The sequence below is a fragment of the Cheilinus undulatus genome, linkage group 9 (genome assembly GCF_018320785.1).
Source record: "Cheilinus undulatus linkage group 9, ASM1832078v1, whole genome shotgun sequence".
Lineage (NCBI taxonomy): Eukaryota > Metazoa > Chordata > Actinopteri > Labriformes > Labridae > Cheilinus > Cheilinus undulatus.
The window spans coordinates 28,784,234-28,800,204 of NC_054873.1; the positions used below are offsets into that span (position 1 = coordinate 28,784,234).

Sequence of the window (15,971 nt, forward strand, 5' to 3'; positions counted from 1 at the left end):
TTAAGCTTTACTGTCTAATAAGAGGCTTTTATTCTATATAGATTCACAAGCAACACAGTGCAAAGTGTATTTCACGGATTCTTGGGAATTTGGATAAAACAGGTTTTAATTTTGAAAATAAAAAGTAAGTCAAATTACAAAATCTGAAGGTATATCATTACAGACGAAGGTCTTGGCTGTTCAGCAATGTACCGGTGCAACCTCCTCATTTTGTACTTTTGTTTTAAAATAGGCGTTTTTCTGGTCATTACTTTGTTTTTGTCAACACCATCAGACACAACAAAAAGCAAATTATTATTATTTTTTTTCATCTAATATGTATTTAGAGTTTTAAAATGATTATCTGGGATTCTTAGTACACATATACACTGTTAAATGTTGAATATTCACTTTTGTTCATTTTTTATACTGTTTCACGTGTACTACTTTAAAAGATCTAATATCATACAACATTTACTTTTAGTCTAAATAGAAAAAGTAATGTTTTCTTATTTAACAAACATATTTTAGTATTAAAAGAGACTATTACTTTAATAACTCAAAAGCACTGAAGAAACATATTGTAAGCATATTCATTCAAAACAATTAAAACTCCCTCTGACAGTGATGACTTTAGAACTGACGGTGGTGACAGTAGCCTCATTATAACATACAATTCTGAAATGTATACCACTCAAATCAATGGCTTCTTGCTGAACAACTTTATTTAACTATTTGGTCCAAAAAATAACAATCCTCAGCACTGTGATAAACATTTTTCAAGGAATATAAGGTACAATGAAGCAATATCATTATTAAAAGTACCCCGCCCCCATATAATCAAATATCAAATCATCATAGTAAAAAATAAAGTCATTACCAGTAGGAATAATGTACAATGCACCACTGACATCATCTTAAACTGTCATCTAGTGTCCCCTACTCATAAAATAATAGATTATATTCTTCTGTAAACTTAAAGTGAATGTTAGATTTGGTTAAAAGTTTGTTGTTGCATAGCCTAAAAGGGATATTGTACACTATGTGCTATTTAGGTAGGTAGTAGGTGCACTATGTGCATCCCAAATGACGTAAGCCAAATGAACATGGCGTAATAGTGAAATGAGAGAGGGAAGGCACACCTCATCCCCTAAGGTGGACGATATGGAAGAAATATAGGAGGAATTACATAAATAAAGATAAAAAAAGGTTAATGAAACATTACAGAACATATTGATATTTATTGTGATCAACAATTATATTCTAGCCTCCATTTAGGCCCATTTGGAGGTTTTTGTCACCACCGTCAGACAGAAAACCTGACGGTGGTGACGTCTAACGGTGGGTGACAAAAACCTACTCTTTCACATGATCTGCATGAGTTGTTCACATTAGCCATCTTGTTTCCCCTCTGTTGCTAGCTACTTCAGACCTCTTCTTAAAAAGTAAACATTTATCTCATAATCTATTCAAATATTTTTTTGTACAGAAGAGACTGTGTTGACATGTTATGGTTGTGACAGTAGTATTGTCCAAAAATATGAACAAGTTTAAGAGAAAATAACAAACTTACAGAAGCTTAAGTGATCTTCGAGCATGCAGTAGAGCTGAAGGTTTGAAAATGGAGTCTTCAGGAATGTAGTTGACCTTGTAGTTGCCTGATGTTATTGCTTTTTATAAATATCTGACGGTGGTGACGAATATGTGGGACACACTTTGGGCAACCACAAAATAATAGTAAATATTGTTAAAAACTCACTGTTTTTAGTTTTTAATACATATTATAATTTACTCTTTCATGTGGTAAAGATATTATTCTATTCAATAATTACTTTTTTTTTTTTAATCAAGTTGAAATGATTATCTCCTATCGGAGGACAACTGGTTTTGTAGGCAATGGGCCAGCATATAATCCTTAAATTAAAACAAAATAAAAATAAACCTATAAAAAAACCACACATATGTGCAAAGGATCACCTGATTATAACCTTGGTTCTTTTTATTCATGAAAATGTTTTTAATTTCCAACAGAATTAGCACTTTTCTTAGTGGGACATGTTTTATCCAAATTCCCAAGAATCAGTGATTTATTGAATTTTAACACTACAAGCTCTAAACCTTTCCTTCTCCTTCAAAGCAACTGGTGGCTCTTCTTTCTTAACTTTGTTAAATCACCAGCTTCAGCAGAGCGTCATCTCAGCCATGTGTGCAGCATGCACACAAACAAAAGCACAGAACAAGATCACAACTCATTAAAATGTAACTCCCGCCAAAATCTGGATTGCTGACTGGGCCTCCTGCGCCACAAACATACAGGTGTGACTTCAGGCAAAACTTTACCAAAACAGAAGTTTCTGATCTATTTTATAAAGAGTTAACCTAGATAGAGATAGATTTGCCAGCCTCCATCTCTGTCACCAGGCAAATCCATCTTGAAAAGCTCCAGTCCTCAACGTTAGTGCCAGACGGCACTGTACAGACCAATCAGCGTTATTTTAAGACGGCCTCCAGTGCGGATATTAGCTTGGATAAAGCTTTAGTATAGCATCAGTTTTACCAGAACTGGACCATGTTTCTGTCTGAAATAAAGAACAAAAACACTTAAGCTTGTCATGATGGGATTTTTTTTTCCTCATCAGCCCGCCTGCTTTGGTAAGAGTTCGTGAGCATTACAGGGATAAAGGGTTAGTTGTTTAGTGATTGGTTCGATACATCAGCTGGTAGTGAGTAATTAACTCAGACTTAGCCACAGCGGCAGTTTTGTCTGAACTGAACAACATTTCTTTATCAAAACAAGGGCAGAGAGGCACACTGAAAGCTTTTCACAACAGTAAATAGGGCCCTATGAAATCTGTTTTATTTTTTCCAAGTTCCATTTTAATTTTTTGGAATTTTGTTTTTTAACCTTTCCACTAATTTTACCATAAAAAAGAGTTTCTTGTTTATGTAAATGAATCAAATATTCACTAATTAAATGGAAATAACCTTAAATTTTATTGAAAAGGGCCACAATTGGCCCAGGAGCCGATGTTTGGATAACCCTGATATAAATTAATTATAACCAGTGTAACAGTCAGAAAATTCCAACATTTCAAGACACATTCACTAGTATAATCACATCTTAACTGATGTTTTTAATGTAAATGAAGAAATCCTTCTGTTCTCTCAAACACAGAATAATAGTAACTTAATAGGAAGGTCACATTAAAATTAAATGGTTAAAAGAAAACCTGTTACCTAAACTTTTTTTTTACTCTCAGAATATGTAACATGTACTGTGCATGCAGTTTGATGCTGCATTGTTCTACTCCTGACTGTAACGGTTCTCTCCTCATCTCTTTCCATCCTCGCTGTCTGTCTCATATCAGAGCGCTACATTAATACAGACACGTGTTGGCTTGTTAAGCAAACAAAGGGAACTACGGTATCTACAGGATGAATTATTAAGCTAACTGTTACTCGAATTTAACATCATTAGACTGCGGGACTTCATAAAATCTTGAGTCCGTCCGACTTGATTTTGAGCCTCCGAGGGTTGAGCGGTGTGGAGAGGTAAAATAACTTGAAGCACGGATGAGTTTTCTTGAAGGTGCAACATTATGTCCCACGGTACTGCCCTGTATGGGGCTACGTGATGTTTGCCGGTGTTTCGTGCAGCCACTTTGACATCCTGTTATTGTTTAAGAGGTAACTGTTTTTGTGTTCCCCTGGGAACATATTCCTCATATATACGTTCCTCTTTCCAAATAAAAAAAACAGCATTTCAGTCAAATTCATTCAATTTCCACGACTTCTGCGTTAAATTGTAAATTCCGTTTCTATTGACCAATTCCGCGATTCCATCCGTGATTCCGTTAACGCGAAAATCATAGGGCCCTAAGTAAAGATGTTTTTGCTCTTCTCCTGGTCTGCTTCAGCATGGGTTTGCAATGGTTACAGGTGTAGGCCTATCCAGTGGCTGCTGCTGTGGTAGCTGTTAGTTTGGCAGACGAGCTAAAACATCTTTCCAATCATGAAAAGGTTTTAGAGTGTTTTTACTCTTTATTTCAGAAGGAAACGTGGTCAAGTTCTGGTAAAATTGACGTTATACAAGAGCCATATCCGAGCTAATCACCGAACTGGAAGGAGCCAAAGCAAACAGATTTGAGTCCAACTAGCTTAAGTCCCACCCGTAGCTACCGTCACATTCTCCTCAAATTAACTCTGATTGGTCCAAACAGCGATCTCCACACTCTGTAAACCCCCATAAGATATTGCTACTTCTCCACTGAAGCAGCTCTGTACAGCTCTGAAAGTAGTCACTCACCACTCACTCATTCACTCAGTCAGGCAGGCAGTCAGTCACATACAGCTCCATGGTAGGACTGACTTTGCAGTCAGCCAAAAAGCATCAGAAAACAACATAAATGTTAATCTTTGAGGAGAAAATACACACTTAGCAGCCAGTGTAAGGTATACTAATGACAATGAATGAGGGGTTACAAGCATGGGATCCAATGTTACACAATAGTGACGCTTTATCAACATAGACTTTTAAAAGCAACAAGAGATGAGACAGGCCGGCATTTTATGCATTAATGTATGTATGTAGGTTATAATGGTGCCTATTCTCAAGCCACATTTTCCATCTCAGAAACACAGCTACATATAGCTATGCAAAGCAGCTATATAGTACCTCCTGTCCTTGTCAGCCTGATTATTTCAATTACCATGAAAGAAGAACAGGAAAACAGCGTTTACTGCAAAGCAGTGCACAATGTCATAATGCCTGGATCACTTACAGTTACAGCCTCTTTTAACAAGCTTGGTTGTAATGTAATATCTGCTCAGCTCAAACCCTGTAGCAATCACCAAAGGGGAGATTCTGATGTCCTACAATGATCCCTCAAAAATAAAATTTCATTATCTACACAGAAAGTCAAATAAGAGAGGACACACTAGAAGAGCTTGTTTTGACACCTCAGACTCTACATCTCACAGCACCTGCGTGCGTTATGCTGCATGGCACCACTATTAGTTTGACAGTGTGCGTGGGTGCATGCATGTACACAGAAGTAGGTGGAGAGGGCAACATCATGTAACCTTATTCTTATTTTAGCATGTGGAGAAAAGACGTTAAATGCATAAGCTCAATGTTTCTTTATAATATATTAAAACATCTTTGTAGTTGTAGCACAAGCTGGCTTTGTGAGACTGTTTGTTTGCAAGGATCTCAAAAACTGAATGAGCTTAGCTTAGCTTCAGTCAGCGAGTCCTTTGGGTGGATCTTTGACTCACTATAGAGGTCTGTGGGTCAAATGGCTCAGGCGGGTCTAAAATGCAACAAACAGGGTTAGTGCAATCACATAATGGTGGATTAAAGTTCAGAGTTTTGTCATGTAAAATAGCCTAGCATTACTGGGAAAATACTGGGCTATCTCACCTGTGTAACTCAGGAAGATGCTTTTCAATTTCAGAGCCACAGTAAGACCAAATATAAGTAAATATTAGTGTCTTTGTTTGTAACTTAAGTAAGGAATTGTTATTACCACCTTTCTTGCTGTAACATTTTAATTGGGACTTTCCAGGACCTAAGTAGGATGTATAATATAAACCACTGTCAGCTTCTTCTCCTCACAGTTTGGGAAACGTGTGCTTACCGGCTGAAGGGGAAATCTATTTGCATTTCCTCTACCTAAAGAAACTATTTCAAATTCATTGGTCTTTGCAGACTTCCACTTGGTTTATCAGACAACCAAAAGTTGAGACATACATGTACAGAGGATTTAAGTCACATGATTTGTCACCAAAAATGACATATGGACTAGTAATCAACTTGAGAAGATAATTGTTAATTAGAGAAATCACAATTCTGGACCACACAATCTATCTTTTTACTTACATGTGGCTGATATGATTCCATCAGTAGTAGTATATCAATGCCTCATGGCTCGGAGATGCTGATAATAAGACATAAATGCTTTTGGCAACATAAAGAAATACAATTTTAGGTGTTAAAAAATGAAAGAACACATAAGCTGACCCTGAAATCAACCGTAGACCCCAAAGTGCATCCTGCACTTTACTTTGGTCAGTTTAGCCAAATGATTAGCTACCTATATAAAGCTAACCCTAACTACAACAGAAGATTTGATCTGATGTAAACTGTGCTCCTCAGAAAAACAAAGCATGAGAGGACAGTTAATGAAAGCTGCTAAATCAAAGACTCCATGAAACTAAATATTATTTACATCCATTCACATTATAGGATAGTGTTAACACTCTTGAAAAACTATGTATGAGCTCTTTTGTCAGCTTCTTGGAAGAAAATCTTTGTAAGGAGTTCTGATGCGTGTTCTCCAACCCACAGAGAGGGCATTAAGTGTGAGTGGGAGCGCTGTGGTTGAAAAAATGAATGTGGACAAGTGTTAAAGTCAGACTTGTTTGAACAAGTGACAATTTCCATGTTTCAGTCAAGATGATGCAAACAAGATGTACTTAAAAGACATTCTCTTTGTGTTTTATTTTTAGCCTCAAAAGAGAACCTGATTTTGAAGTGTTTTACTGAACTGCCGTGAACATCAAATTTACTTTTTTGTTTCTTTAAGTGCAGTTTTATTTTCTCTACGATTATTTTGTTTTCTATAATTGAGCAGTGTTGGATAGTGTTACTTTTGAAACTAACTCGTTAGATTACTGCGTTACATAGTGAGAAAAGTAATTTGTTACGCTACTGCGTTATCTACTTCTAAAACTCAGGCGTTAGAGTACTTTTGCGTTACTAAATAATAAAACCCTTTAACCACTCTTTCCACTTGTTGGTTGTAAAAACGACAGATAACGACCGCACGTCTGCATTTGAATGTGCAGACTCTGATGCCAATGTACAGCCTCATTTACAGCCCATAATCTGTATCTCTGCAGCCTGAGAACACCGCTAACAGACAGGAAAACCTTTACAGCTCTTTAACGTGCTCACAATCTGACAACAAGTTGAGCAGAGGCAGACAGAATCACTCAAACACGTAACAACAGCGTAACAACAGCGTGTAACTGGAACAGCTGCACAGCTGATTCAATGAAAGCAAACGGAGCTTTTAAACTTACGTTTCACCATGATAATGTTCTTGTCCCTTTTATCCAAAAATCCATCATAATGGGGATAATTCCACAGTGGCCTGCTGTCCTCTCTGTCATTCCACTGGCTCAACAGGCTAACAATGCACACGTAATGGCACAGATTGTTTACCTTCCGCTGGTATGGCGCAATGTGCTAACGTGACTACAGGAAGAGAGAAGGACAAACAGAGCAGATACTTCAAGGAACTTTTTCTCTCTCTCTCTCTCTCTTTTTTTAAAGCCACGAAAGAGAGAGGAAAGGTGGGATTTTTCTTCCAGTAACGGATTACTTTTATGAAAATGTAACTAATAACGGGATTACTTGATTTGTAAAACTAACATGTTATATTACTCCAAAAAAGTAATCCTACTCTAACGGATTACTTTGTAACGTGTTACCCTCAACACTGTAACTGAGATCAGCTGATTTTACACAAGCCCTTATCAGCTGACAGCCAGTTGACTTGCTCCAAGCACACTATTAGCTAATCACTCTCATGCTGTATTTAAACTGCTGCAAGCCATTTATGCAACCATCCTCCACCCCAGCTCCTCCTCTAATATGTTTCTGGCTTGATCAATGTCATTATGTTGTCCTTGATGCCTGCTCTGCTTTGGGTTGTTTGCTTTCTTGAAGGTGCAGTAAAGGCAGGAATGTGTGCTGTTCCTGCTTGATGCTTCATCCACATAGGCTTGTGGAACAGCAATAACAGCAGTAAGTGCAAACTAATAACTGCTTTTGTGACTATTCTACAGCAAATTACCTAATATGCAGCTCTTTAGAATAGACTGTTTAATAATTTCCTATGTGTCAGCAGCATTCATCTGTGTAGTACAAAGGCAGAAATTTTTACCACTTTTTGCCCCAGTACGTAATACATTTTTTTTTAATATTATGTGATTGTCAATGTTCTGCTGTAAAACAAAAAACCTATATGATCACATAATCAACTCAATCTCCCAAATCCCCACTTTTCAGGGCATGAAAAAATGCTGTATTTTTCAAATAATTTACTACTGAATGGCCATAGTCAGCATCTTTTGACACTTTTCACTGGTTTAAAATTTGCAAAACCCACTGACAGATGTAAAGGGTGACCAATAGCACTGATATGTGAAAAAATAAAATAAAATCAAGAAAATTTGAGTTACAAGGTTATGGCCCAATGTCAGTGAGATTTAAGTTCTGTTGTCACAGTTGTGTTGCCAACCTGTTTCAGCCATGATTTTTTTATAATATACAATTTGATGCTCAGGGAAAGTTTATATTTACTCAAAGTCACATTGTATTGGGTCATATAGGAAGACAAAAAGGAGATAAATTAAATAAATATTAGAGGTCGATCAATTATTGACCTGGCCAATTATTAAGGCTGGTATTTGGCATTTGGCCGATTATTGGCATTTGCATTTTGTTTTGCAGAAAATCGCTAAAATAAATTAATCAAAAAATGCATTACTTTGGCTCCAGCAAGGGGTCTTGCCCTGTTTTCACACTCCACAGTCTAACCAAATGTCCTGCGAATAACACAATCTGATTGGCTAGATGGCACAAGTACCAGCCAATCAACACTAAAGTCTGAGTGCCACTGATACACTGAGAGTATTAAATCACTTCCCGTTTCCTGCTATACTGGTTCCAAATATCAGTTATTGACGTCATAAACTACTAATAATCTGTATTGGTAGCTGCCTTGAAAAATCAATATTGTTCACCCCCTGATAAATAATACAATAGACCACATCCTGAGGAAGAAAATACAGGAAGTATGACTCACGTTTTCCCAAGTTCATATAGAGGCATCTTCAAATGCTATTAAATGCTTTTGCAGAGGCATGCAAAATAAGCATTAGTGCATCAATTTAGATGACTCAATTGCAGAAAGAAAAAATGAATCAAAAGGGAGAAACTAAATGTGCCCTGATGTTATATGTTAATGACTGGGTTGCTGTCTACAACAGCCTCTCAAACCTTTAAACCTGATGTAAATATGTGCTGGGTATTACCTGGTTTTTTATCTCTTCAGCCATGATTTTTAAGTTTCTTTATGCTTACTAATACAAGCCATATCATTAATGCCGTTACAGCCCATGCATTGCTTCAGTGCACTGTCAGCACCTACTGAATGTCCGATGGGACTTAAAGCTATTTTCTGGCACTTACTGATATTGTCATTCCTCCTGTCTGGATCCTTGTTTGTGATGTATGTTGCTTTGAGGAAAAAAAGTGTCTGCTGCTCAGTGAATATCTACTGAATTCTGGGGCCTGCAGTGTTTTAATGACCAGTGTAAAAACAGTCAAGAATCACATCAGCATTACTCCTCAAATTCAGGTCTTAATTTAGTGATTAAAACAGTTGCAGGTTACAGATGGGGCACGACATACATGGATAATAAAACAAATCATTATTTATTCTTATCTAGTTCTATAAGAATTGTTTAGTGAATCTGGAAAATGTCCTATAACTGATGTGGTTATCAAGGGACTCAAATGGGGTCCAGACCCACAGCTCAGACAGTATTGAGGTGGGCGTATGGCCAAAAGCCCATGGGAGAACGTGGGAGAAGCATTAAAAAAGCTGTGGGAGGATGTAGCTGCAGGGAGAACAATAAGCACAGACCTCCACCACATATTCTCATAAAATTAATACTTCGAATGCACATTACATGCATCTGTACGACAGAATGTAAGTTTTCTACAAACCTCATTAGATGCAGGTTCCCAGACTAGAGTCATTTTAGATGTCTTCTTCTTATTCTGATCAGACATTTAAAGATACCTCTATAGCACAGAAGGGTCACCAATATTCTAGGATTTGTCTGGTTTAACGTTTGATCTGAGGAAAGTGGACAGCATGGCATTAAATTTCTCTACTTAATGACAAGAAATCAGGATAAACAACAAGACAAAAGGTTTGAACTAATCTGCACTCTCCTTTTAACATCTCCTTCAATGAAAAAAAACAAAGAAAAAAACTTTGAGACAAAATGGAGATACACTGAGTTTCCAATAAATGCAGCTGGCTGCTGCAGAGAACAGGAGGCCTGACCTCTTTTTCTGAATGAATGAAAATGACCTACGCTGTGGGCCTGCATGAATCTAAATTGAGTCACCAAGGGTATCCTGTGCAACAGTGTTCTGTTTGATTTAGAAACTGCTCCCTTGCTGATTCAGGGCAGGACAGGGGATGACTGTGCCCACTGGGCCTTGTTGGGAGAATGCTACAATGGCAGACGTCTCCAGCAGCATCCAGAACAAGTGGAGCAACACAAATGCAATTAGGAGCAGCAGGCGGAGTTGCACATGTGTACACACGTTTATAGGAGGGCGTCTATACTAGGGATGGGCGTTTGGAAGAAACCTGCCAACTTGAGCATCTATAATGTTGATGATCAATTAATTGATTAATCGTTATGTATGTATAAAAACATACATACATGGGCATATATATATATATATGAACTTAAAACAAAAAGTAAGGCAATTTGTGTTTGGTACGTTATTTCTTTGTTGTAACAGTGCTTCTCTGCAATAAATCTTATACTGTTGGAAAGCCTGTTTAATACCCTTTTAAATGATGCCACATTTGTAAGGATCATGCATTTGTTGGATGAGCAGCAGAGCTGAGTATGTGGGTTGCGCCCATGAAAAATGTGCCAAATCTTCTCTGCCAATGCCAAACAGCTTATTTTGCTGTTGCTATTAACTCTTGTTTTGAGCTTCTGGTACCCCCAGGTGCTGCCAAATCGGGTGCCTGATTGGCAGCACCTGTGAGCATGGGCCCTACTACAGCGCTCAGTAGATGTCTGCTTCAAGAATCAGCATGCCACTAAGACTGATCTGGATAGGGCCTGTTGGTTGGGCAACTTCAAGCTGGTGTTCCGCAAAACCAAGTTGTGGCATTGTTTGGAGTGAACCCTAGTACCATCTCCAATCTGAAGGCCAAGTTCCATATAACGGGGAATGTCAGAGACAGGCCGCAAAGTGGGCGTCCCAAGAAGACAACACCCCTAAGAATACTTTTTTCTCACCCTGTCAGCAAGAACTCTATCCTCCAAGATGACAACACTCGCCCCCCACAGAGCGGGGTTTATCAGAGACTATCTCCAGAATTTGGGAGTGGAGAGGATGGAATGGCCTGCCAGCAATTCTTGACCTTAACCCCATTTAACACTTGTGGGATCAGCTTGGGTGTGCTGCTCGTGCCAGAGTGACCAAAACAACCACGTTGGCTGACTTGCAACAAATGCTGGTTGAAGACTGGGATGCCATCCCACAGCAGTGTGTGACCAGGCTGGTGACCAGCATGAGGGGAAGGCACCAGGCTGTTGTAACTGTGTATGGTGCTTCCACACGCTACTGAGGCTCCTGTTTGTTAAATGAATAAATCGTTAAATTGTCAATATGTCTTGTTTCTTCAAACTTCAATCATCCAATCCACCAAACACCAAACAAGAGTCAATGGCAGAATCAGCTGTTTGGCATTGGCAGAGAAGATTTGGCACATTTTTAATGGCGCAACCCACATACTCAGCTCTGCTGCTCATCCAACAAATGCATGATCCTTACAAATGTGGCATCATTTAAAAGGGTAATAAACAGGCTTTCCAACGGTATAAAATTTATTGCCAAGAAGCACTGTTACTACAAAGAAATAATGTACCAAACACAAAATGCCTTACTTTTTGCTTTAAGCTTATATATATATATATATATATATATATATATATATATATATATATATATATATATATATAACAAAAAAGGTAGCTAATGAGTGTGTTTCCTCAGTGATTTATTTATTTTCAGTCTTCGAAAGCCTAGGGCTCTTAAACATAAACAAGGCATGGTCCCACTCACAATGTCATGACGGTAGATATTGTTGTGCAGTGCAGAGTAAGACATGTTTAGTCTCTTTATTAAATGCCAACATCAGATTGACTAAATTCCCCATGATCAACCAAATTCTTAACGACCAATTAATCGATCATCGATTGATTGTTCCCATCCGGAGGATATCTTCTTTGTAAACTATAATGTCGCGCACAGGTGGCTGCCTGTTTCTCTGACGATATGTGTAACTGTGGCCAACTGAATGAAAAATTTAAATTTGATTTTCATTGAAGGGTTAATCATAGTCTGATCTGCAAGGCTTCAGTCTGAACTTCAGATTCAATGATGACTACTTCTGTGTTCACCACAAAGGCTGTAATAACACATCCTGCAATGTTCAACAGTGTACATCCAATTTAGTGTCTTCAGGGGCCAAATATGCTGTGTGTTTTTTCTACAGAGCACTGTTATTATTTGTATTGTATTTGTTTTCAAGCACCAAAATATTTGGTTGAATTAAAGTTGATGGTACAATTTGGTCTCAGTAATGGATTCAACAAATTGATCGTCAGGTGTCAGATGTAAAAAGGAACATGTGCTCCTGCATTTAGAAATTAACAGCTATCACTGTTGAATTCTGAAGATGAGGATACCTTAAGGCTGCCTTTATCTCATGACTGCTACAAACTAGCAAAAATTTTTTTTCAATATTAATGAAACACTTGGTTTCTTTTTGAAAACACTTTTTACTCAAAAAAGGATGGCAAGAGGATGGGTCTAAAACTAGGTTTTCTTTCTCCTATTAAGTTAAGTCGACAAGCTACATTCTGGGTCTCCCGACATCCCTCATAAAGCTATAGACCTCATTGTCCCCTCAAATGACAGATTTAGGCCATAAATGATCAGAAATTATTAAATGTAAAACACAAGTGCTGGCTTTTTCAAACACTGCCATTTCTTGATTCTCTATGAAAAAGTCCATAAATCAACATGAAAAGGTTTCTGCAGTCAACTTGTTTCAACACTTGTGAAGCCTCAGCCACAGCCACCTCATTAAAGCCGGACGTTTTTCCAGCTTAATTGCACAAGCCTTAGGACCTAATCTGGCTGTGATTTAGAGGTACATTTCAGATTGCCACCCTTTCAGAAACACATCTGAGAAAGGAATGTGGACAAATTCTCAAATTATATCAGTCCAACATGAAGGCTAACGTGCAGACATGGGGAACTACAGTAATATGGTGACCTGTGCCTTCTCCTCCTTCCCCTACTTTGGCGTGTGCAGGAGCCCCTTTGCCTGCCTCCTCGGCCTCTAGCTGACCTCCCCAGGCCAGCAGACAGACCACTTAACATTGCTTCCCACCTGTAGAGATGTCTGAAGTACAGGGCCCACTTCAAAGCCATGCAGTGATTGGGCCATGATTACTATGAGCACTTGACTCATTTCATCTTCCCTGAAGGACTAAACTTTGGGAGGAACCAGGCATGGGGACATGTGTTTCTTTCTGCAACGACAGGGGATTTAAGGCCCCCTTTACAGGTGATTTTCAGAGTCCAGAGGATGCTTTATTTTGTTCCTTTAGACTCCTACTACAAACACACAGCTGCCAAGTGTAAATATAAACTTCAGAGTGGAATCTAAATAATGCAACTAGTGTTTTCTTTTTATCACAAAGGCAGCTTATGATCAGAACTTTTGCTACTTCAGTTTTTGAAGTTGGTTGTGGGCAATCGGCACAGATGTTCGCAAAGGACTGTCATTTTGCATCAGTCGAGGAGCAGTTTGATAAAGCGGCTCTGCAACAGTGACATGAAAGCCCAACTGGGTTCAACAACAACCGTCATCTCTGCTCTGCTTTTCTGTAGCTAAATGCCAGTGACAGGAACAGAATTCACTGTGGTAACTGATCAGGTGCCAAGTGCCCTCTCCCCAGTGCCCTGCTGCACTGAAGCCCTCTGTGGAGCTGGCATGGCCTGGCTTGGCCTGGCAGCCACGGGCCCTGCTTTGTATCTCTGCCCCGCCTACTCAAGCTGTCTCCAAATCAGACTCGACGACTGTCAACTGCTCATCTCCCAATCCCAAGAAAAGCATTCGGCATTGGGGTTGTATGTTGGCTGAATCTGATGTAAAGGTAAGAGAGCAAACAAGTTGAATTTATGTAAAGCATCTTCCTTACAACCAGGAAACCATGGCAGAGTGTATCTCACTCCTGAATCTGGTAAATTAGAGGTTTTATCATGCAGGTTTTCATCAGGGGATATAGATATGTTTAAATTCCACAGCAAAGAAAAGAAGCCTCTCCATCTTCACAAGCAGGCATAGTGGGTAGAAATTGTGAACCAGGCCAACAATTAAAGACACTAACACTGTCACTGGATTTCAGTTAGGCAGTGGTATTTGCAGATATTGCAAGGGTTACTTTATTCCAAGGCTTACAGTTTGACTGGGATGTTTTATAATATGAACAGAGCCTATAGCTGTTATGCATCTCATCTCTATGTTGCTCAAAAGACACTGTGATAATTAATATTCAATGTCTGTAAAAGAAGCACAGCCTTAAAGGCTTTATAGCCTCATAAGCTAACAGGCTTTGTTTTAGGATAAGCTACCCTCACAAAATGTATTCTTGATTTATATTTCATTGCTACTGTATGTTCCTACATCACAAAGGTCTGTGACTAAGCATACAGACTCAACACCACATCCATGTTTACAGCATTGTAGTCTAGGACTCCGGCTAACGTCTCACCCCAGACCGTCGATGAGATTTGTGGCCTCGATTCATTTGCCTTCGACCTAAAATAAAAAAAGGAATTCGCCGGAACCTGAAGTTGAATGCATCGAGGCACGTACTCGCATAAAAGCAGGTGCACCTGTCTGCAGTGGTAGCCTATTGTGTTCACTATCAAATCAGCCATGAATCGGCCTGTCACGCCGCATGTGGTGAAGATAAAAACATGTCTGTCTCTTACCGTTCTGTTTTCCGTCATTACTCCCCCATCCTAAATGTTTTCAGTCCAGACCTCTGACGAACCGTTAATTCCTATCAGACTGTCTCACTCTCCCTCTCTCTCGCTCATCCCCATGTCATATTTCTCCGCTGCAGCAGAACAAAGCCACGCCTCCTCCGACAGCCGCTGCCGCGTGACGTCAGCCGGCGAGGAACTTTGGCACACGCCCTCCGATACACATCCAAAGAGGAGCCGCGAGAGGCCGCTGTGCCGTAACAAAACACAACTAACACTTCAACTCATTCAACCTGATGATATCAAAGTCTAGGACAGCCTTTCACAGACTAAACTATGCTGCGGCCCAGTTGAACATTGAAATCCTCCTGTGGCCACCCAAAACCGTCATACAATTACATAAGACTCATAGTATTGACCTCTATAATTTTGCTTCATAAATCGATTATTTCAGTTTGAACACTTGACTTTTGTCAAAATGACTTCAAAACATTCTTTTTACTACTCGTTTCCCAGCTGTAATGATTCAGCAGCGTCTTCAGACACAGTAAAGTTAATAAGGAGGGATTTTTGGAATCACAAAGTACAATTAGTACCACTGTTTCAATATTTTTCCTCCTGTATCACATTTAAAAAATCCCTGGTCAGACCTCTGACTTTTTTCTGTATTATTATTACTATTATTATTATTATTATTTTTTTTTTTTATAAAATTTTGCTTAGTCTGTACTTTTTATGGTGTCTCAGATGAGACTCCCATAACACCACCATGAGTCTGTGAGAGTGGACCCCCCTCGATTATGTGACAAAAGGATGACACGCAAGTGAAATCTTCTGGCTTACCTGTTTTGGTTATTTGGTTGATTTTTTTTTTTTTTTTTTTTGTGGATTTTAATAAGTGTAAACATCTTATTGTATTTTTTTAAATGATAAGTTTGGTTTTTATTTGAAGTAGATGCCCTATTGTGGCCCATTTACAGTACCTACAGGGCCCACCAGGGGGCCCACAGTTTGGGAAGCAATGGTCTTCTAACATTTGTTGATATGATAATTTATCATGGACGAATAGGCTCGAAGATATTTTACATTTTAA

At 38.7% G+C, this 15,971-nt stretch overlaps 1 protein-coding gene across 1 annotated transcript in view; it reads right to left on the bottom strand.

The window, feature by feature from the left end:
• Positions 1-15,008, bottom strand: part of otud7a (OTU deubiquitinase 7A) — a 56,002-nt gene extending 40,994 nt beyond the window's left edge. Inside the window, exon 1 of the mRNA XM_041796531.1 lies at positions 14,885-15,008. The gene's annotated coding sequence lies outside the window, so the exon portion shown is untranslated. The remainder of the gene's footprint in view (positions 1-14,884) is intronic.
• Between the last annotated feature and the right edge of the window lie 963 nt (positions 15,009-15,971).